Source organism: Hevea brasiliensis, chromosome 11, assembly GCF_030052815.1.
Source record: "Hevea brasiliensis isolate MT/VB/25A 57/8 chromosome 11, ASM3005281v1, whole genome shotgun sequence".
Lineage (NCBI taxonomy): Eukaryota > Viridiplantae > Streptophyta > Magnoliopsida > Malpighiales > Euphorbiaceae > Hevea > Hevea brasiliensis.
The window spans coordinates 66,743,449-66,767,217 of record NC_079503.1 but is presented as its reverse complement, the minus strand read 5'-3'; positions in this window follow the sequence as shown (position 1 = coordinate 66,767,217).

Genomic DNA, 23,769 nt, shown 5'->3' with positions numbered 1-23,769 from the left:
GGATAAACAAGAGTCCTTAAACACAATTAATAACATTTGCTTGTTGGCAAACATGGCATTCCTCACATCTCTTCCTTTAGCATACAAGCTTAATTTTGCTCTCCTCTTTCCGCATGACTCTCCTTTTGCGCCGAAGATTCACCTTTTTCAAGCACTCTTGGAATGTTTTCTTTACTCTCTTTTCTTTCCTCACAACCACCCTTGTCTTGCTCACTCACAACATTTTCACTCAATTTCTTTTCACTCCTTTTCTTCTCTGCTCTCTTTTCGGCCACTCTTGATTTTTCCTCACCCATTGCTTGCTTAAGCCTTGTTTGGTCTTCATAAATCTGTTTTGGTGTCATAGGTGCCAAAATGATTTTCCTTCCATTCATTTCAAAAGAATACCTATTTTTATACCCATCGTGGATCACCTTTCTATCAAATTGCCATGGTCGGGCAAGTAATAAATGGCCAGCTTGCATTGGAACCACGTCACACATAACCTCATCTTGATACTTTCCTATTGCAAAGGAAATCAATACTCGTTTTGTTACTTTCACCTCACCACATTCATTCAACCACTGCAATTTATAGGGTCTAGGGTGTTTCGAAGTCCTCAACCTTAATCTCTGCACCAAAATAGTACTAGCAACATTGGCACAACTTCCCCCATCAATGATGACACTACAAGCTTTGTCTTGGATAAGACACCTTGTATGAAAAATTGTTTCTCTTTGCAATTCATCACCAACATCCTCCTTTACTTGAGTATTTAATGCTCTCATAATCACTAGAGCACTTCCTTCAGTAGCATATTCTACCTCTGCATCCTCCTCCCCTGAAGATGTGGAATCACTCACAATTTCCTCCTCTGTTTCTATCTCACTATTTTCTCTCATGACCATGACTCTCTTGTTAGGGCATTGAGAAGCTATGTGTCCACTGCCCAAACACCTAAAACACTTCACATCTCTATTTCGGGTAGTAGTTGCAACCTCCTTTCCTTTACTTTCTACAAATTTCTTCTCCACCTTCTTTTCCTTATCCTTATCCTCATTTTTCTTATAGTTGCTAAAAGCCTTTTCCCTATCCTCCTTCTTCCAGTTAGACTTCCAAGATGAAGAAGTACCTGCATTTCCTCCAAATTTTGACTTGCTTTTAAGTTGCCTTTCTACCTTCATAGCCATGTGGACCATATCCTCCAACTCAACATAGTGATGTAACTCAACAATATGAGCAATCTCCTTGTTTAGCCCATTTAAGAATCTAGCCATGGCGGCTTCTCTATCCTCCTCAACATTTGCTCTAATCATAGCAATTTCCATTTCTTTATGATAATCTTCAACACTTTTAGAACCTTGAGTCAATCTTTGCAACCTCTGATGTAGCTCTCTATAGTAATGACTAGGAACAAATCTCTTCCTCATTATAGTTTTCATCTCACCCCAGGTTGCAATTGATTGCTCATAATTTCTTCTTCTACTAATCAACACTTGATCCCACCATACCAAAGCATAATCAGTAAATTCCACTGCTGCTAACTTTACTTTCTTTTCCTCTGAATAGTGATGACAATCAAACACAGCTTCTACCTTCCTTTCCCATTCAAGATACACATCCGGATCATTTTTCCCTTGGAAAGAAGGGATGCTCATTTTAATACTTTTGATATTGTCATCTACCCTATTCCTCTCTCTTTCCTCTCTTCTTATCCTCCTATCCCCATTCCTCCTATCTTCAGCTCTTCTCTCATATCTACCCCTCCTAGGTCTTTCAACCTCAAAATCATAGTTATCAACCTCAACTTCATCAGATTCAACTACTGGAGGTACAAGATCCCTCCTATTTGGCCTTCTCTCATTTTGCCTATCTCTTTGCTCCAATCTTTCCAACCTATCTATGATTTCATTGCACACAACATTCATTCTTTCAAATTGATGCCTGACAGCCTGCATGTAGAATGGATTTTCACCTTCCCCCTCACTACCATCACCCCTTCTAGACATGTTTTCAGACCTGCAAGAAAATGGTTAGTGTAAAGAAAACACCTCACTCACTCCCTTACGTGTTTACACTCAACAGAGGACACTCCACTCGTGTTTAACTCAACAAGGCTTTTTCCCTCTTATGAACTCACCACTCTGTGCCTTTTACCTCTCTTGGCTATGTCCACAAGTTCTTATCAAACTCAAGTAACTCAAACCAAGACTGTACCCACAAAAATTTAACACACAATAAAATTCTTGAACGTGACGGATCAAAACGTGTGGTATTAAATTATCATTTTCTTTCACTTATCATCCCTTGTCTGATGAACAAACGTAGGTTGTAAATCATACCATTGAGATGTATCCACAGTGCTTTATTAGCAATAATCCCAAGAGTTTGGTGGACAAGTTACCTTAGGCTGAGTTTTGCTACAATACATCGTTTCATTCTTCTCTTAAAACTTCTCCATTTTAGGTAGTTTACGATAGAGATCCTGCTCGTATGCTTTCTTGTGATCCTGGATCCTCTTGTGCAGAGGCAATTGATAACCTCAAATGCTACTTGGGAACCTATGGTTTAGTTTTAGTCTATTTATCCTACTTTTAAGCTTGAGGAAAAGTTGTTTCTCTAGGGAGGGGGTGATGTTATGGATGCATTCATGGGTAAAAGCTATAAGTGACATGGGCCACAGGATTTATGCACTGATGTGGTAGCTTAGTTTAGGAAGCTATATGTAGGATCGAGTGCTTACTACCATGCCAAAAGCTTAAGCTGTTAGCAGAGGCATAACTTAACTCTTTATAGCATAGCAATCCAAGCACATGGGCTGAAGGGATCTAGGTAAGATGCTAGCCCACTGGTTTATCCCCACCCAATGTAAAACAATTTCCCCTCCCCCCCCCCCTGGCCAGCGCTTGCCAAGGATTTGAATCCATGACCTTAGCTCTGATACCAATTATAGGATCGAGCGCTTACCACCATGCCAAAAGCTTAAGGTATTAAAAGAGGTGCAACTTGAACTCTTTATAACGTAGTAGCCCAAGTACCATAGACCGAAAGGATCTGGGTAGGATGTTGCCCCACTAAGTTATCCGCACCTAGTGCCAGGACTATGATATTTTCTATTTGACTATTATTCTTATTTCTTTTTTAATCAGTTAGCCTATTATGGTAGAATCCTATTTCTAGTAGAATTACTTTAATTAGTGATTGTATTTCTCTATTTATTGGAGTCATTAATTATGAAATAAGACAAGTAGGGCTTATTCTAATCAATTGAGACCTAGACGTCTTAAGGTTAGAGCTCCCCTTCATTGAGCTTTCATTTAGCAACAACTGAGTGAGGAAGGAATCATTTGAAAACAAAGCCAAAGCCTTGAAATTTAATTTTACAATAAATAGACTTATGACATAATCTTCATCCAGGGAGCACAACGTCAATCAAGTGGGCAAGTCTTTTCTCCAAACTCACTATTTGTAGATACTCAAACTCCGATAGGTGTGTTTGGCACACCTTTGCCTTAGTTTTTTAGAAGAATAATATTGATGCTATGTAACACCCCTATGTTCGATAGTGCGTTCTACTGTTCCGGTGACCAGTGTCTGTCCGAACAGCTAGGATGCCTGGAACTACACTTAGATGTTAGTAAGGAGACATAAAATAATGAAATACAATAGAGGAAAATACAAGAAAAACAAAGGAAAAATAATGGCAATGAAATGTAACCAAGTTAAATGAGTTGAAAAACGTAGCGATAGGTGACCTCACCGGGAAGTTGTGGCGTGGACCGTTGACTAGCCCTGGACTGCGGGGAACCCTGGAAAATATTTTTAAGACTTAAATAAATATTTATTGAAGTATAAATGTCATTAGAAATATCAAAGAAAAATTAATTAATTAGTATAAAGAAAAACGAGAAATCGAGAAAATGGCAAAACTTGGTGTTACCGAAAAATCGGGAATGCAACTCGAATAGGGGCATGTGGTTATTTGACACCTCGAGTTGCCTTTTGACCTAAATGTCCATTAAAAATAAATGATATTAAACCTTGAAAATATCATGAAAATTAAAGTGGTGGTACATAATGTAAATAGTGGAAGTGATGAGGTAAACTTGCAAAATTTGGAAACTTTGAATAAACAACTATTTATTTTTCATTAGTGCTCCACTAACCTCAACCTTTGGACACCTAAAGGGGCACTTGGAGCACCAGGAAGTCATCTTCAACCTTACCTTGCAAACCAGCCGAAGCTTCCAAGGAGAATCCTCCATTGCCGTCCACACTCCAAGCTTGAATCCACCATGATTAAACCATAAAAACCTCAAGTGCCTTCATAAAACTTAACCACCACACCTTGGGCAGCACTTAGGGAACAAGAAAGAAGGAATTTGGTGGAGTTTTGAGGAAGTCCATAAGAGGTAAGTGGCCATTCTTCATCCTTTCTTCGTTAAACTTTGAGTTGATGTTGTGGTGAGTTGATTTATGGAAGAATTTTGAAGTTTTGATGAGTTACATTGAGCTCCATTTCGGCAACCATGGAAGTTTAATATGTTAACTTGTTTTCTTCATGTATTTGGTGATTTGGGGTATTGATTTAAATGTTTAATTGTCTTGAAGTTGAATTCCATGTATAAAGTTTGAATGGTAAGCTTGAAAAGTGAAAATGGAAGTTGATGTGTATGTGTAATTTTTTGGCAGCCTCATGATGAAGATTGAAGTGTTTAAATTCATGAAAAGGTTGTTGGATTATGGTACTAAAAGTGGCAGCCTATGTATATGATTGAGTAGAGAATAAATGTGTAATTTGATGATAGAAGTAATGTGTAATAATTAAGAGTGTTTATGTGTATATGTTGTAGGGTTTGGACCTTGTGAATTATGGTTGCATTTGGTGCATTGTGAAATTGTTATATTCTGTCGAAATTGACCTATAATGTAAAGAAATGAAAGGTTATGGTTAGTGCTAAATGCAAAATAGTTTGGGGAAGTGAAGATGTAGTTAGTAAATATGTGTTTGATTTAGTGTTTGAGAGGCATGTAGAGGGCAGTGTGCAAATGAGCCTATAACCCTAAGTGTGTGACTCCAATTGGTATGAGGCCAATTGGAGGTGGAACTAGGCACAAAATGTGCCAACTTTCATGAAGAAAACCTACCTAAATTCTATCCAGAAAGTAACTTGAGAATTGATCAAATCAAGATTATGACTTTGAAAACTTGAAAATTGACTATTTGGATAGTAGTTAGTGTTTTATCCATAACTCACTCAAAACAAGTCCAATTGACCTGAAATTTTTACCATGGATAGATTAGACATAGAGCTAAAACTCTTATGAAGACACAAAAACCCAGAAATGACCATAAGCAAGTCAAAATGCTTGCACAAGTTCGGGTATAAAAACTGACAGAACCGAAAATGACCTAAGTTTGCCATTTTAGTGCAATCTGACCAGCAACAATAAAGTGACCTTAACTTGGTCTAGTAAACTCCAAATGACCTAAAATTTGTGGCAAAAGTTCACTAAGACATCGACCTACAAGTTTGTAAGTTGGACCAGAAATTGAAAACGAGGAAACTAGGTCGTCCTGCTATGTCGAAATAGCATACCGAAATCCGATAAATTGCAATAAAATGCAATACATTTGAAAATGAATTTGGTAACATATATCAACACTAAAGGACTATAAAATCTAACATATTGGTAACATTAAACCTAATTCACCTAGAGTGCATCAAAGATCAACATTATAGGTTGACTAAGGAAAACAATAGAATTAAATAAAGTGTTGAGGTGTGTGCTTGTTGAGGACGAATAAGATGAGTACTCATATTATTGCTAGCTAGCTATGTTATTCCTCACTAGCCATCGGCTTTTGGGATGAATTGGACTTTGGAAACATGATTAAGCTGTGTTTGTGATTTATTGATATCTATTGTGATATTGTGAAATGGTGTTTAATTCTTGATGACATTCACTGTCTTTTGAATTCAACTATGATTTTAAGTATCCACAGTTCATATGATTTATGGTTTATGGTTTTAAATTTCATTTTCTTAATGTTGTGCACCACTGAGACATTGGCTCAGCGATAGCTTTTTCATTGCTGTCGCAGGTAGACAGACAGACAGAGCAGCAGAGTAGGCTGCTTGTGCTACATTTTGAGATTTCGCCGGGTATATTGAGTATACCATATTTTTGTAGTTTTTGTTGTAATGTATGTGCTCTGTATGTATATATTGTACTTGGTCTTGAGCAGTTGTAAATTAAAATTGTAAATTATTTTGGCCTATAAAAATATTTTGACATATTTCTCTTATCTTAGCTTTTGAAAACACTGGAAAAATTGATGTTGAATTGAGTTGAGAAATTTATTATGTTGAACTATTATTGGAGTTTTGGGATTAAAGAGACATATTAGAAGTGCTTTTTTTACAGGTTTTTGAAGAACTGTTTTATTCAAAATACAGATGGCACTCTGCCAAAATTTTTATAGAAATTACTGATACTTAGATTTGTTATTTGGTTTCACTTCAGTTAAAATAAATTTTAACACCTGTCAAAAGTGCTCACCACTATAAAAAGAATTAAGAAAAGGTTTAAAATCTCTTGTAGTGTATTTAATGGATTATCAGTAGACGAAGTTTGGTAATTCATTAAGTATACTACGGGATCATGTTGTGCCTTACAGAGCAGAGGGGGTAGGGTGTGACATGTTTCAGTGGTATCAGAGCTAGTTTTTAAATTCTGTTTTGACCTGTAATTTGAATATTTTTTCTTCATAGTACAACTGCTCAATATCATGGTTTGATACATACAGTACATTACATTATAAATATGCAATAACGGGAGGAAATCTCCTTGTGTTATTTGTCCAGGAGATGTAATATCCTCTAATTGACTATGGAAGAAGGGGACCGTTCAGTCAATCAATCAATAGAGGCTGAGGTACAAGGGGAAGCCCCAGCCCTCATAATGTGAGTGGATCACCTGCACCAGCCCCCTCGGTACCGCAGTTTCCTACTCAGTTTGCTCAGCAGATGGCTGTAATGTTTCAACAAATGGCTGGTAATATGCCTACCCAAGCCCCACTGCAAACACCAGTGGTACAACCACAGTCTTCAGCTAGGCAGTATGACAAGCTGATTAAATATGGGGCTACTGAGTTCAAGGGACAGTAGATCCACTAGAGGTAGAACAATGGTTGGAGAGAATGGATAGGGTGTTCAAGAAACTACACTGTATAGAGGAGCTCAGATTTGAGTATTTAGTGTCACTACTACAGGGAGATGCATATGACTGGTGGAAAACCATTTCTCATAGTTTGGTGGAACCCCAGTACTAACCTGGGATGACTTTCTGCAGGAGTTTAGACAAAAATATGTCCCAGATGCCTATGTGAACCAGAAGCTATAGGAGTTCTTAAGTCTGAAACAGGGAGGTAGATCAGTGGCAGAATATGAAAGAAAATTTTGCCGCCTAAGCCACTATGCAGGAAGTCTCCTTTCTACCAGCAGAGAAAGATGTAAGAGGTTTGAAACCGGCTTGAAGCCTAGTATCAGATTACAGGTGGTCAGATTCAAACATACTAACTTCTCTAAGCTCATTTCTCAAGCACTGGAATTAGAAAGAATTGAGTCAAAAACGACCCTAGAGAAAAAGAAATCAGAGAAGATAGAAAAAGAGAAAGAGGGGAAGTCAGTAGATCAAAGTTCCAGTGGTCCTACTGGGAAGAGGAAGAACTTTGGGGGACACAGCAGGGGTGGTAAAAAGTCCGGTAGGGGAAGATTTTCAGGACATATACCTCCTCCATCTGGTCAGTAGACTACCAGAAGTTCCTACCCTCCCTGACAATGTGAAACTTGTGGTAGAAATCATGGTGGGGTATGCTACAAGGCCACAGGAGCCTGTTATAGAGGCACAGGACATTTTGCCAAAGACTGCACCAGTGCCCATAGAGTTGGGGCCACCTCCTACTACTGCAAAAGGGTCAGTTCAGAATCCTGCCACTAAAGGTTCACAACCACCTAGCAGAGGTAGTGGCAGGGGTAGAGGTAGTCCAGCAGGCAGCCAAGGCACAGTGAATCAATCAGAGCAAGGCAGTGCTCCAGTTAGAGTCTACGCAATGAGACAGAGAGAAGAAGCTGAGACATCTGATATTGTGGCTAGTACCTTCTCAACTTTAAATCAATATGTGTTTGTGTTATTTGATCCGTGTTCTACCCATTCCTATGTGAGTACTAGCATCATTAATTGCATTGCTATTCCGTGTGTGAAAATGGACTTTGAGGGGCTAGTAGGACAAGACGTCAGGGTCAATAGAATGTATAGGGATTACCTTTAGGAGTTATGAAATTCCTGTAGGCAGATTCTAGGGTGACTAGGAACTGCTGATCTTCAAAGTCTGGGAAAGACCTTCTTGAAATTTCTAACCTGAATTTCATAAAGTCTTGGAAATTTTTATTTCCACCTCTATCTTGATACCAACTATATTCTTTTAAGAATTGTTTTTGTTGGTTTAGTTTGAAAGTCATTTCCAGGCATTACGCCATAATTGACTATAGACTGAAGACAGTACTTTTGGTCTCCCTCAATATAATGATGTGGTAATACATGGGGAGAGGTAGCTATTGCCATCAAACATCATTTCGGCTGCACTAGCCAGAAAAATAATCAGAAAGGGGTGTGAAGCATACTTGGCACATGTGGTAGACACCCAAGTGGGGAGTCCAGCATTGAGGGACATCCCTACAGTATGTGACTTTCCATATGTGTTTCCTGATAAATTGCCAGGGTTACCTCCGGAAAGAGAAGTGCAGTTTGAGATTAATGTTATGCCTGGTGTGGATCCAATCTCCATAACACCATACAGAATGGCGCCAGCAGAGTTGAAGGAGTTAAAGGTATAGTTACAAGAACTACTTAAAAAGGGCTTCATCCGCCCTAGTGTGTTACCTTGGGGAGCGCCAGTGTTGTTTGTTAAGAAGAAAGATGGCACTTTTCGCTTATGTATTGACTACCGGCAGTTGAATAAGGTGACAACAAAGAACAGATATCCATTGCCTCGCATTGATGATCTATTTGATCAGTTGAAGGGCGATCTGGTTATTATCAGTTGAAAGTGCAAGAGCAGAGTATTCCAAAAACTACTTTCAGAACTTGATATGGCCACTATGAGTTTCTGGTAATACCATTCGGGTTAACTAATGCTCCAGCTGCTTTTATGGATCTGATGAACACTATCTTCAGACCATATCTCGAGCAATTTGTGGTGGTGTTTATTGATGATATTTTGATATATTCGAGGAATGCAGAAGAGCATGACAGACATCTACGGATTGTGTTGCAGACTTTAAGGGAAAAACAACTATATGCCAAATTATCAAAATGTGAATTTTGGCTGAAAGAAATCTCTTTCTTGGGACATGTTGTGTCAGCTGAAGGGATCAAGGTAGATTCTAGCAAGGTAGAAGCTATCCTTAATTAGAAGCCACCCAGGAATATCACAGAAATTTACAGTTTTTTAGGTTTAGCTGGATATTACTGTCGATTTGTGAAAGGGTTTTCTATGTTAGCTTTTCCACTGACCAAGTTGCTTCGGAAAAATGTGAAATTTCAGTGGATGGATAAATGCCAGTAGAGTTTTGTTGAGTTGAAGAGGTGTTTGACTGAAGCTCCAATTCTTACTTTACCTACACCAGGTAAAGAATACACAGTTTATAGTGATGCTTCTCATAATGGGTTAGGCTGTGTACTGATGCAAGATCGAAATGTCATTGCTTATGCATCACGCCAGCTGAAACCGCACGAGACGAACTATCCGACACATGACCTGGAGCTAACAGCTATTGTTTTTGCTCTGAAGATCTGGAGACAGTACTTGTATTGAAGAAATGCTACATTTACACAGATCATAAGAGCTTAAAGTATTTGGGCACTCAGAAGGAATTGAACTTAAGGTAGAAGAGATGGTTAGAATTGATTAAAGACTCTGATTACTTAATAGACTATCAACTAGGGAATGCAAATGTGGTGGCTGACGCCTTAAGTCGCAAGACTATGGCAAGTCTCAGAGTTTCTCCTTTGTCCATGGTACATGAGTTGAAAGCACAGCATGCCAGTTTGGAGATTGATGATGAGGGACAGACAGTAGTTGCATGGCATTTACAGCCAGTGTTGATTGATCAGATTAGAATGGCTGCTCAGAATAATGAAAAATATCAAAAGCTACTGAAAGAAGTCCAGCAGGGCAAGAAACCTGAATTTTCTATGAGAGATGATGGTTTACTAATACATCAGGGCAGAATGTGCATTCCTAATGATGTGGAATTGAGACAGATCATTATAAAGGAAGCACATGAGTCTCCTTTTGCTATGCACACTGGTGGAACTAAAATGTACAGAGGGCTTAAAGAGCATTACTGGTGGATGGGTATGAAAAGGGATGTAGCTGATTTTGTCTCCAAATGCCTAACTTGTCAGCAAGTGAAGGCAGAACATCAAGTACCAGTAGGTTTGTTACATCCATTGCCAGTACCAGAGTGGAAATGGGAATGGATAACTATGGATTTTGTTATGAGACTTCCGAGGATACAGAATAGTCATGATGCAGTATGGGTTATAGTTGATAGACTGACCAAGTCTGCTCACTTTTTGCCAGTCCGGGTGGACTATAGCCTAGAAAGATTGGCTAGATTGTACATAGATGAGATTGTAAGACTGCATGGAGTGCCAGTATTGATTGTATCATATAGAGATCCTAGGTTCACTTCTAGATTCTGGGGTAGTCTTCAGAGAGCCCTAGGAACTAGATTGAACTTCAAAGACAAAGATTCCACCCACGCATGTGATGGCCACCGAGAGGATAATTCAGATATTGGAGGATATGCGGCGGGCTTATGTGATTGAGTTTGAAGGTAGTTGGGATATACACTTGCCTTTGATTGAGTTTGCTTATAACAATAGCTACCAATCAAGCATTGGGATGCCTCCATATGAAGCTTTGTATGGCAGAAAGTGCAGAACTCCCCTATGTTGGGATGAAGTAGGTGAAAGAAAGATGATTGGGCTAGAAATTATTCAGCAGACAGAGGAAAAGATCAGATTGATCAGAGATCGACTCAAGGCTACATCAGACCGTCAGAAGTCGTATATTGATTTGAAAAGAAGAGATATTGAATATGCAGTGGGTGATAAGGTATTCCTCAAAGTTTCTCCTTGGAAGAGAATTATGAGATTTGGCAAAAAGGGGAAACTGAGACCTCGTTTTATCGGACCATATGAGGTTCTAGAAAGAGTGGGTCCTTTGACATATCGGTTAGCATTATCTCCAGAGCTAGAAAGGATACACAGTGTCTTCCATGTGTCCATGTTAAGGAGGTATAGATCTGACCCATTCATGTTCTATCAGTTGAAGAGACTGAGGTAAATCCAGACCTTTCATATGAAGAAGAACTTGTAGAGATTCTGACACATGAGGTGAAGCAGCTAAGGAACAAATAGATACCCTTAGTTAAAGTGTTGTGGAACCATCGTTCAGGCTAGGAAGCTACGTGGGAACGTGAAGATGACATGAGGAGACAGCACCCACAGCTGTTCAGAGACTAAAACTAGGTAAAATTTCGAGACGAAATTTATTTTAAGGGGGGAGAATTGTAACACCCCTATGTTTGGTAGTGCGTTCTACTGTTCTGGTGACCAGTGTCTGTCCGGACAGCTAGGATGCCTGGAACTACACTTAGATGTTAGTGAGGAGACATAAAATAATGAAATAAAATAGAGGAAAATACAAGAAAAACAAAGGGAAAATAATAGCAATGAAATGTAACCAAGTTAAACGAGCTGAAAACCGTTGCGATGGGTGACCACACCAGGAAGTTGCAGCGTGGACCGTTGACTAGTTCAGGACCACGGGGAACCCTGAAATATATTTTTAAGACTTAAATAAACATCTATTGAAGTATAAATGTCATTAGAAATATCAAAGAAAAATAAATTAATTAGTACAAAGAAAAACGAGAAATCGACAAAACTCGGTGTTACCGAAAAATCGGGAATGCAACCCGAATAGGGGCATTGTGGTCATTTGACACCCTGAGTTGCCTTTTGACCTAAATGTCCATTAAAAATAAATGATATTAAACTTTGAAAATATCATGAAAATTAAAGTGGTGATACATAATGTAAATAATGGAAGTGATGAGGCAAACTTGCAAAATTTGGAAACTTTGAATAAACAACTATTTATTTTTCATTAGTGCTCCACTAACCTCAACCTTTGGACACCTAAAGGGGCACTTGGAGCACCAGGAAATCATCTTCAACCTTACCTTGCAAACCAGCCGAAGCTTCCAAGGAGAATCCTCCATTGCTGTGCGCACTCCAAGCTTGAATCCACCATGATTAAACCATAAAAACCTCAAGTGCCTTCATTAAACTTGACCACCACACCTTGGGCAGCACTTAGGGAACAAGAAAGAAGGAATTTGGTGGAGTTTTGAGGAAGTCCATAAGAGGTAAGTGGCCATTCTTCATCCTTTCTTTGTTAAACTTTGAGTTGATGTTGTAGTGAGTTGATTTATGGAAGAATTTTGAAGTTTTGATGAGTTAGGTTGAGCTCCATTTCGGCAGCCATGGAAGTTTAATATGTTAACTTGTTTTCTTCATGTATTTGGTAATTTGGGGTATTAATTTAAATGTTTAATTGTATTGAAGTTGAATTCCATGTATAAAGTTTGAATGGAAGTTGATGTGTAGGTGTAATTTTTTGGCAACCTCATGATGAAGATTGAAGTGTTTAAATTCATGAAAAGGTTATTGGATTATGGTACTAAAAGTGGTAGCTTATGTATATGATTGAGTAGAGAATAAATGATGAGCACTCCTAGGATGCCAAGAAACACAACATCTAAATATTGGAACCAAGATCTTTAATCATCCAAACAAGGCAGAATTTCAGATTGAAAACCCAAGTGTCAATACACAAATAGTAACAAGCTAAAGCATATTGATCATCAAAATAAGACTAGCAAGGGGTTCATGCTGCTAGAATCCAAGTTCTTTCAAGAAACATGGAAGAAACATAGAAGAAACTCAAGCTCCAGCAATGGAGTTCTCTCCCTAATACTCACACTTAAACTAGAAAAATGAAGGCTACCCATACAATCTGAATATCTTGGGTTATATATAGCATCTCTAAAACCCTAAAAGTGTGCCAAAACCCTAAAAGTGTGCCAACATGGCTAAAAAGACAAAAATAAAAGGCTCCTCAATCAGATGGGGCGTTTCCATCGGGGGGGGGGACCATTTGGGACCACTTGCTTTATGGCAGCCCTTTATGTAGTGGGGACCATAAGTTGGCAGCAACACTTTAGGTGGTAGCGACCTTTTTTAATGTAGTGGGGACCAACAAAGGTATCGACACATGGCAAATCCAAATAAGCATAAGAAGCTCCTCCAATCCACTTGGCCAAATGGTCTTGTGCCAAGTCATCTTGATGTGGCGAAGTCACGCTGATGTGGCGCCTCTTGTCAAGTCTCCCATCCCAACTTGTGTGAGAATGATCCACATAGATTCCATCTACATGCATGTAAGTCCATCCTGGCAATTTTGATCACCCTTGTGCTCACAATGCTCCAACAACAATGCTTGCAGCTCTCTAGCTCGCTCTGGTGATGGGTCCTCTAAATAATGGCATAGGCACCGGTGCTTCTTCATCATCCTCCTCCTTTGAAAGAATTCGTCCTCGAATTTGGTCTGCATCAATGCAAAGCGAAAGATCAGTAATTTTAAAAGAATTGATAACACCATACTCACTGAGTAAATCAATCTTGTATGCATTGTTGTTGATCCTTTCTAGCACTTTGAATGGACCATCACACCTTGCTGTAATTTCGACTTTCTTAGGTTTGGAAATCGCTCTTTCCTTAAATGCACCCAAACAAAGTCACCTGGTTCAAACACAAGAGGCTTTCGGCCTTTATTAGCATGAGTAGCATATTGTGCATTTTCTTTTCAATTTGTAACCTAGCTTGCTCATGCAATTTCCTAACCAAATCTGCTTTCTTTTTACCATCAAGACTATTAATATGATCAACGGTAAAGGCAACAAGTCTAATGGTGTCAATGGATTAAAACCATACACAATCTGAAATGGTGAAAATCCGGTAGAAGAATGCACTACTCTGTTATAAGCAAACTCAACAAAAGGAATGCAATCTTCCCAAGATTTCAAATTTTGTTTAACCATCACACGCAATAAAGTAGTTAAGCTTCTATTCACTACTTCTGTTTGTCCATCGATGCAGGGATGACAAGTAGTTGAGAACAACAGTTTAGTACCTAACTTACCCCACAACACCCTCCAAAAGTGACTTAGGAACTTAACATCTCTATCACTTACTATAGTCCTAGGTATACCATGTAACCCGACTATCTCCTTAAAGAACAAATTGGCTATGTATGTGGCATCATCTGTTTTGTGACACGGTATGAAGTGTGCCATCTTAGAAAATCTATCAACAACCACAAATATAGAATCATGACCTCTCCTAGACCTAGGCAAACCCAAAATAAAATCCATAGAAATATCAGTCCAAGGTTCCTTAGGACCAGGCAAGGGTGTGTAAAGACCATTTGGCATTACTCTAGACTTTGCTTTCTTACATTCAACACACCTAGAACACATTCGATCAACATCTTTCCTCATATGTGGCCAAAAGAAGTGTTCTTGCAATATGTTTAAAGTCTTAGCAACACCAAAATGTCCCATCAAACCACCACTATGTGACTCCAAAACAAGCAAGTCTCGCATAGAGCATTTAGGCACACAAAATTTATTCTCCTTAAACAAGTATCCATCATGCCTATAAAATTTCTGAAATGCACTTTTCTCACAAGCAGCATATACATTACAAAAATCTGCATCATCAACATACAATTCCTTCATGAACTCAAAACCAAGCAATTTAGCATCAAGTGTAGACAAAAGTGCATGTCTCCTAGAAAGTGCATCAGCTACAACATTCTCTTTTCCTTGCTTGTATTTAATCACATATGGAAATGACTCCAAAAATTCAATCCACTTAGCATGCCTTCTACTCAACTTATTTTGACTCTTAATATGCTTCAATGATTCATGATCTGAATGTATGACAAACTCTTTAGGCCACAAATAATGTTGCCAAGTTTCCAAGGCCCTAACTAATGCATACATCTCCTTATCATAAGTAGAGTAATTCAAGGCAGCTCCATGCAATTTCTCACTAAAATATGCTATTGGTCGTTTCTCTTGCATGAGAACTGCACCAATTCCTACACCACTTGCGTCACATTCAATCTCAAAAGTTTTATCAAAATCTGGCAAACTCAACAAGGGTGCAGAACACAATCTATCTTTAAGTTCAGAAAATGCATGTTCATGTTTCTTTTTCCACCCAAATGCAACATTCTTTTTCACCAATTCATTCAAAGGAGCAGCAATTGTACTAAAATTAGGCACAAATCGCCTATAGAAACTAGCCAATCCATGGAAACTCCTAACCTCAGACACATTCTTAGGATTTGGCCAATCTCTAATGGCTTTGATTTTCTCTTCATCAACCTGTACACCTTTACTACTTACAACAAAACCAAGAAAAACAACCTTATCCAAGCAAAATGAACACTTTTTCGCATTCGCATACAAATTCTCATTTCTCAACACATCAAAAACAAGTCTCAAGTGATGCAAATGCTCGTCTATGTTTATGCTGTAAATCAAAATGTCATCAAAATACACAACAACAAATTTTCCAATGAAATTCCTCAACACATGATTCATCAAACGCATAAAAGTGCTAGGAGCATTTGTGAGCCCAAATGGCATCACCATCCATTCATACAACCCATATTTAGTTTTGAAAGCAGTTTTCCACTCATCACCAATTTTCATTCTTATTTGGTGGTAACCACTTTTCAAATCTATCTTAGAAAACACACTTGCACCATGCAACTCATCAAGCATATCATCAAGGCGAGGGATTGGGTGTCTATACTTTCTGATGATTTTATTGATGGCTCTGCAATCCACACACATGCGATAACTCCCATCCTTCTTAGGCACTAGCAACACAGTACAGCACATGGGCTCATGCTCTCCCTAACATAGCCCTTCTCCATAAGCTCCTCCACTTGCCTTTGTAACTCCTTTGTTTCTTTAGGATTTGTTCTATATGCTGGTCTATTCGGTATTTGTGCTCCGGTACCAAGTCGATCTGGTGCTCAATCCCTCGATAGGTGGCAATCCTGGTGGCAACTCATTCGGAAGACATCTTCATATTCCTGTATAAGAGACAAAGCATCACTAGGCAAATGTGAATCAAGGTCAGTAACACATAAATTAACCTCCTTGTACATAAGTACACAAAGAGGTCTTCCTGAATGTAAAGCCTCTCTCACTTCTCTTTCCTTCACATACAAACTCATTCTTTTCTCTCCACTCTCCTTTTGCCCCGAGCTTTCCTTTTTCTTATTTGTTCTCATTTTCTTTTCTTTTGTTTCTCTTTTTCTCTCTTTTTCTTCTCTCTTCTCTTTCTTTTCACTCTCATCCAGCTCGGCCTCTCTAAGTTTTTCTCTCCAAGTTTCTTTCTTTTCTTCAATGGATCTAAGAATCCTCATTTGATCTTCATGCACTTGACCTGGTGTCATAGGAAGCAATGAGTATGTTCGACCTTCCTTAGTGACCGTGTACCTGTTCTTCCTACCATCATGCACAACACTTCTATCATACTGCCATGGACGACCCAACAAAAGATGCGTAGCAACCATAGGCACAACATCACAAAGTACCTCATCATTATACTTGCCAATGGTGAATGGCACCACCACCTGTTTTGTAACCCTCAACTTCCCACAATCATTCAACCATTGCAAGCCATATGGTTTTGGATGTGTAGTAGTAGGCAAACCCAACTTGTCCACCAAGAGTGAACTAGCCACATTACAACAGCTCCCACCATCTACAATCACACTACACAACTTGTCATTCACCAAGCACCTAGTATGGAAGATGTTCTCCCTTTGCATTTCATCACCACACTCCATACTCACTTGTGCACTTAGTGTGCGCATGGTGACAAGGATATTGCCATCCATAGGTGGCTGATCTCCCTCATCGTAGCAATCATCCTCATGCTCATCAACATTATCAGATTCTTCCTCCCTTTCCTCTTCACTTTCTAACTCTCCATTTTCCCTAACAACCATCACTCTTTTATTTGGACATTGTGAGGCATAATGTCCATTTCCCAAACACTTAAAACACTTTAATTCTCTAGTCCTAGTAGGAACTCCCTTATTCTTCTCCTCTACTTTCTCCTTTCCTTTCCATTCTTCTTTCTTGAATTTGGGAACTTCTTTCTCCACCCTTGAAGGAGCAGACCAATTCGACTTCCAATTACTCCTAGGAGCCGAATGGTTGGCTGGTGCATATCTAGCCACATTCTTCCTTTTTAGTTGCTTCTCCACTTTAAGTGCCATTTGTAGCATATCCTCCACCTCCACACAAGGTTGCAGCTCCACAATATTAGCAATTTCAGGATTTAACCCATTCAAAAAGCGAACCATTGTAGCTTCCCGATCCTCCTCGACATCAGCTCTAATCAACGCTATCTCCATGGCCTTGTAGTATTCTTCGACACTTTTAGTACCTTGAGTGAGTTTTTGTAACCTTTGAAGCAGCTCTCTGTGGTAGTAAGGTGGCACAAACCTGTTTCGCAAGATTCCCTTCATTTCGTCCCATGTCTCCACGGTTCGTTGCCCATTTCTCCTCCTCCTACTCAACAACTGATCCCACCATACAATTGCATACTCTTTGAATTCTACAGCTGCTAACTTCACTTTCTTTTCTTCAGAATAATGGTGGCACTCAAAAATCAACTCCACCTGTCTCTCCCACTCCAAATAAACTTCTGGATTATCCTTCCCATGAAAAGGTGGAATTTGCATCTTTATACTAGCTAAATTCCCATCAACTCTCTCCTCATTTCCATCTCTATCCCAATGATCACCGAGCCTAAAATTTCTGCCACCCCTTCTTCCCCTAGGCCCTCTACCCCTAGGTGGTCTATGCCCTCTTCAACCATAATGGTAGTTCCCATAGTCATAAGCTTCATCATACTCATCATCATTCCATTCAGCTTCTTCATACCCTTCATTCCTATGTTCTGCCCGAAATCTACCTTCATTTCTATTCTGATTTCCCACATTTGCTCCCCCATCATTCCTCCTATTTCTATCTTCTCTGTCCCTTCTCATCTCTTCCATAAACCTGGTAATCTCATTTCTCATTCCCCTCAATACATCCAATTCATCTCTAAAGTCATTCATTTGCACATTCATCCTTTCAAAGCTTTGTGCTACAGATTCTTTAAAAATTCGATCATCAGGAAACTCCCTTTTTCCATCATTACCTCCACTACTACCACTTGTCTCTTGGAATTGAGACATGATTTGGCTGCAAGAAAACAAAGTTAGTAGAAATGGCTCACCCTCTCAAGTGTTTTCGCACAAATTTCAGGCTCTTACCCTCTATTGGCACTCACACACTCTTGCCTTTTACAACTCAACAGTTTGCTTCCCTTGTTCCTTTGGGAACAAAAATTCACAAACAAGCACAAATACTTGCTAATTTTATAAAAAAAAACAATCAACAAACGAAACTGGAAGAAACGAAATAGCAATAACCAGAAAGTGTGACACTAGAGCCAAAGAAATGGAAGACACCAAAAGTAGAAGCAAATGTGAACTAAATGGTATGATTTTTGAAAACTGTATGAGAGACAACCCAATAGAATGATATCAAGCTCAAACTTCCAATTTCATAGCCAACTTTGCACAAATACCAGCAGTTCACACAATTAACAAAAAATATGCAACAATTTTGGTTCACCACACAAACGAATATATTTTGATCTGAAATTTGGTATACATAGGCATCCCAATACTGACTAACTACTGGTAAAATTTCAGGAGTTTCTGGATGAGTTTACTAGGTGAACGAAATTTGACTAGGTCTGCCGCAAAATTTTGGTTCGGTAGGCAAACAATGTCACAAAACCCTGAAAATTGACACAAAAGCTACTGAGATGGAGTATAATCAGCCTGCAAAATTTCGGAGCTTTCTGGGTTGGTTTGGTGTGTTAACTCAATTTGATCAGGTTTGCCGCAAATTTTGGTTCGGTAGGCAAACAATGTCACAAAACCCTGAAAATTGACACAAAAGCTACTGAGATGGAGTATAATCAGCCTGCAAAATTTCGGAGCTTTCTGGGTTGGTTTGGTGTGTTAACTCAATTTGATCAGGTTTGCCGCAAATTTTGGTTCGATAGGCAAACAGTGGAATTTTCACATCAAATATGGCATGTGATGTGTCTAGTAATACCCAAAGTTGTTGGTAGATTATCAGGCTCAAATTCAATGTTTAACTCCACAATTCACAATTTCATCACTTATGTCAGCTTGTCAATTTTTTTTTCAGCACAACACAACTCAGCTTACAATCCAATCTCCTTTTCTTTTTTTTTTCTTTTTTTTTTATACTGATGCAAAGGATAAAAATTGCAGAATCAAATACTGATACCACTCAAGTATTTTGGCAATCCAAATCAAGCTCTACCCACTAGCACACAGGCACATCCCAAGCATTAATTACCCAATTTAACATACTCAGACTTGATATCATATAACTCAAGAGGCAAATAGCTAGTGTCAAAGATAGGTTTCAGCTTGATTAACTCTAATCCTACAGACAAGCTCAAAGAAAACAAGATGAACAAGAGATTTAATCTAAGATTAAGCAAAATCCTACACTAAAATTAAGACTACCAAGTTTCAGCCAGCAAGAGTTCAAACAAAAAAAGAAAAAATCAGTACCCTAAAATGCAGATTTGATTTGGCTACAAAGAACAAGGCACTAGATGATGAAACTAATAGATATCTAAAGGTCCTACAATGGCTGACTATTATAGTTAACCAAACAGAAAAGAAAAAGAAGTTTTAATGGATAAATACCTTGTTAGATGCCAAGGCTCTGATACCAAAATGATGAGCACTCCTAGGATGCCAAGAAACACAACATCTAAATATTGGAACCAAGATCTTTAATCATCCAAACAAGGCAGAATTTCAGATTGAAAACCCAAGTGTCAATACACAAATAGTAACAAGCTAAAGCATATTGATCATCAAAATAAGACTAGCAGGGGTTCATGCTGCTAGAATCCAAGTTCTTTCAAGAAACATGGAAGAAACATAGAAGAAACTCAAGCTCCAGCAATGGAGTTCTCTCCCTAATACTCACACTTAAACTAGAAAAATGAAGGCTACCCATACAATCTGAATATCTTGGGTTATATATAGCATCTCTAAAACCCTAAAAGTGTGCCAAAACCCTAAAAGTGTGCCAACATGGCTAAAAAGACAAAAATAAAAGGCTCCTCAATCAGATGGGGCGTTTCCATAGGGGGGGGGGACCATTTGGGACCACTTGCTTTATGGCAGCCCTTTATGTAGTGGGGACCATAAGTTGGCAGCAACACTTTAGGTGGTAGCAGCCTTTTTTTAATGTAGTGGGGACCAACAAAAGGTATCAGCACATGGCAAATCCAAATAAGCATAAGAAGCTCCTCCAATCCACTTGGCCAAATGGTCTTGTGCCAAGTCATGCTGATGTGGCGAAGTCACGCTGATGTGGCGCCACTTGTCAAGTCTCCCATGCCAACTTGTGTGAGAATGATCCACCTAGATTCCAACAATATGCAAGAAAGTCCAACATGGCAATTTTGATCCCCCTTGTGCTCACAATGCTCCAACACCAATGCTTGCAGCTCTCTAGCTCTGGCTCTGGTGATGGGTCCTCTAAATAATGGCATAGGCACTGGTGCTTCTTCATCAATAAATGTGTAATTTGATGATAGAAGTAATGTGCAATAATTATGAGTGTTTTTGTGTATATGTTGTAGGGTTTGGACCTTGTGAATTATGGTTGCATTTGGTGCATTGTGAAATTATTATATTCTATCCAAATTGACCTATAATGTAAAGAAATGAATGGTTATGGTTAGTGCCAAATGCAGAATGGTTTGGGGAAGTGAAGATGTAGTTGGTAAATATGTGTTTGATTTGGTGTTTGAGAGGCATGTAGAGGGCAGTGTGCAAATGAGCCTATAACCCTAAGTGTGTGACTCCAATTGGTATGAGGCCAATTGGAGGTGGAACTAGGCACAAAATGTGCCAACTTTCATGAAGAAATCCTACCTAAATTCTGTCCAGAAAGTAACTTGAGAATTGACCAAATCTGGATTATGACTTTGAATACCTGAAAATTGACCATTTGGACAGAAGTTAGTGTTTTGGCCATAAATCACACAAAACAGGTCCAAATGACCTGAAATTTTTACAATTGATAGATTAGACATAGAGCTACAACTCTTATGAAGACACCAAAACCTAGAAATTACCATAAGCAAGTCAAAATGCTTAAAAAAGTTCGGGTATAAAAACTGCCAGAACCGAAAATGACCTAAAAATAACCTAAGTTTGCCATTTTAGTGCAATCTGACCAGCAATAGTAAAATGACCATAACTTGGTCTAGTAAACTCCAAATGACCTAAAATTTGTGGCGAAAGTTCACTAAGACATAGACCTACAAGTTTGTAAGTCGGACTAGAAATTGAAAACTAAGGAAACTAAGTTGTCCAACTAGGTCAAAATAGTATACCGAAATCCGATAAATTGCAATAAAATGCAATACACTTAAAAATGAATTTGGTAATATATATCAACACTAAAGGACCATAAAATGTGACATATTGGTAACATTAAACCTAATTCACCTAGAGTGCATCAAAGGTTAACATTATAGGTTGACTAAAGAAAATAATAGTATTAAGTAAATTAATTATTGAACCTTATTGTCAGAGACAGTTTAAATGAGTACTGAAACACTTTAAATTGCGTGTTTCAGTTAGCAAAGACTTAGGAAAGGGGAAGGAAATACTGAGTCTGTAATACCCCTATGTTAGTAGTGCGTTCTACTGTTTCGGTGACCAGTATTTGTCCGGACAACTAGGATGCCTAAAACTACATTTAAATCTTAGTGAGGAGGCATAAAATAATGAAATACAAGAAAGGAAAATACAAGAAAAATAAAGGAAAAATAATAGCAATGAAATGTAACTAAGTTAAACGAGACAAAGACTGATGGGTGGTGACATGGGAAGTTACTAGCGCAGTAGTAGCCGACCAGACTGCGAGGAACCCTCGAAATTTAGTTTCAAGACATAATTAAAGATTTATTTAAGTATAAATATCATTAGAAATATCAAAGAAAAATTAATTAATTAGTACAAAGAAAAATGAGAAGTCGAGAAAACAACAAAACTCGGTGTTATTTTCAATCCTTATTTCATTAAAAATAGTAGCATTGTGGTCAATTGACACCCCGAGTTGCCTTTTGACCTAAATTTCCATTAAAAATAAATGATATTAAACCTTGAAAATATTATGAAAATTAAAATGGTGGTACATAAATTAAATAGTCAAAGAACTGAGGTAAATGTGAGAATTTAGAAACTTTGGAATAAATAATCAATATACTACATTAGTGCTCCACTAAAATCATATTTTGGACACATAAAGAGTGAAGTGGGACTGGTGTAGGATCAATTGCTTTCTTCTTGCTCACAAGCTCACCTTGGCCGAATTTCTTCTCCCATGGAATCCTCCATTGCCGTCCACCTTTAAGCTTGTGTCCACCATTGATTTAGCCATCTTTTTCACTAGCTCCCTTCATTAAACTTGACCACCATACCTTGGGCAGCATACTTGGAGCAAGAAAGATAAGTTTTGATGGAGTTTTGAAGAAGTCCAAAAGAGGTAAGTGGTTATTTTCAATCCTTATTTCATTAAAAGTGTAACTAAGGTTGTGATTGTTTGATTTAGGGAAGAAGTTTGAGGTTTGATGAATTGTTGGGGATGGAGCATTTCGGCAGCCATGAAACTTCATCATGAACAGCTTGTCTTTACATGTAAATGGTTGTTTGGATGTTGATTTAAATATTTAATTGTATTGAAGTTGAATTCCATGTGTAAAGTTTGATTTGTAAGCTTGAAAAGTGAAAATGGAAGTTGATGGGTATGTGTAAACTTGTGGCAGCCTCATGACGAAAATTGAAGTGTTTAAGTTCATGAAATATTGTTGAAATATTGCACAAAAAATGGTAGCATATATGTGTGTGGATAATAGTGATAAGGTAGGCAAATTGTTAATGGAAGTATGTGTGATAATTAGAAGTATTTAGGTGTATATATTATTGGGATTGAACCTTGTGAATTATGACTACATTTGGTGTATTTTGAAGTAGTTATATTCTGTCCAAGTTGACCTATAATGTAGAGAATTAAATGGTTTTGGTTAGTGCCAAATGCAGAATGGTATGGGAAGTGAAAATGTAATTGGTAAACATGTGTTTGGTTTGGTATTTGAAAAGCATGTAGAGGGCACTGTGCAAATGGACCTATAACTCTAAGTGTGTGACTCTAATTGGTATGAGGCCAATTAGAGGTGAAACTAGGCACAAAATGTGCCAACTTTCATGAAGAAAGTCTACCAAAATTCTGCCTAGAAAGTATCTTGAAAAATGACTAAATCTGGATTAGTGGCTTGAAAGCCTGAAAATTGACCATTTAGGCAGCAGTTAGTGTTTTGGCCATAACTCACTCAAAACAGGTCCAAATGACCTGAAATTTTTACCATGAA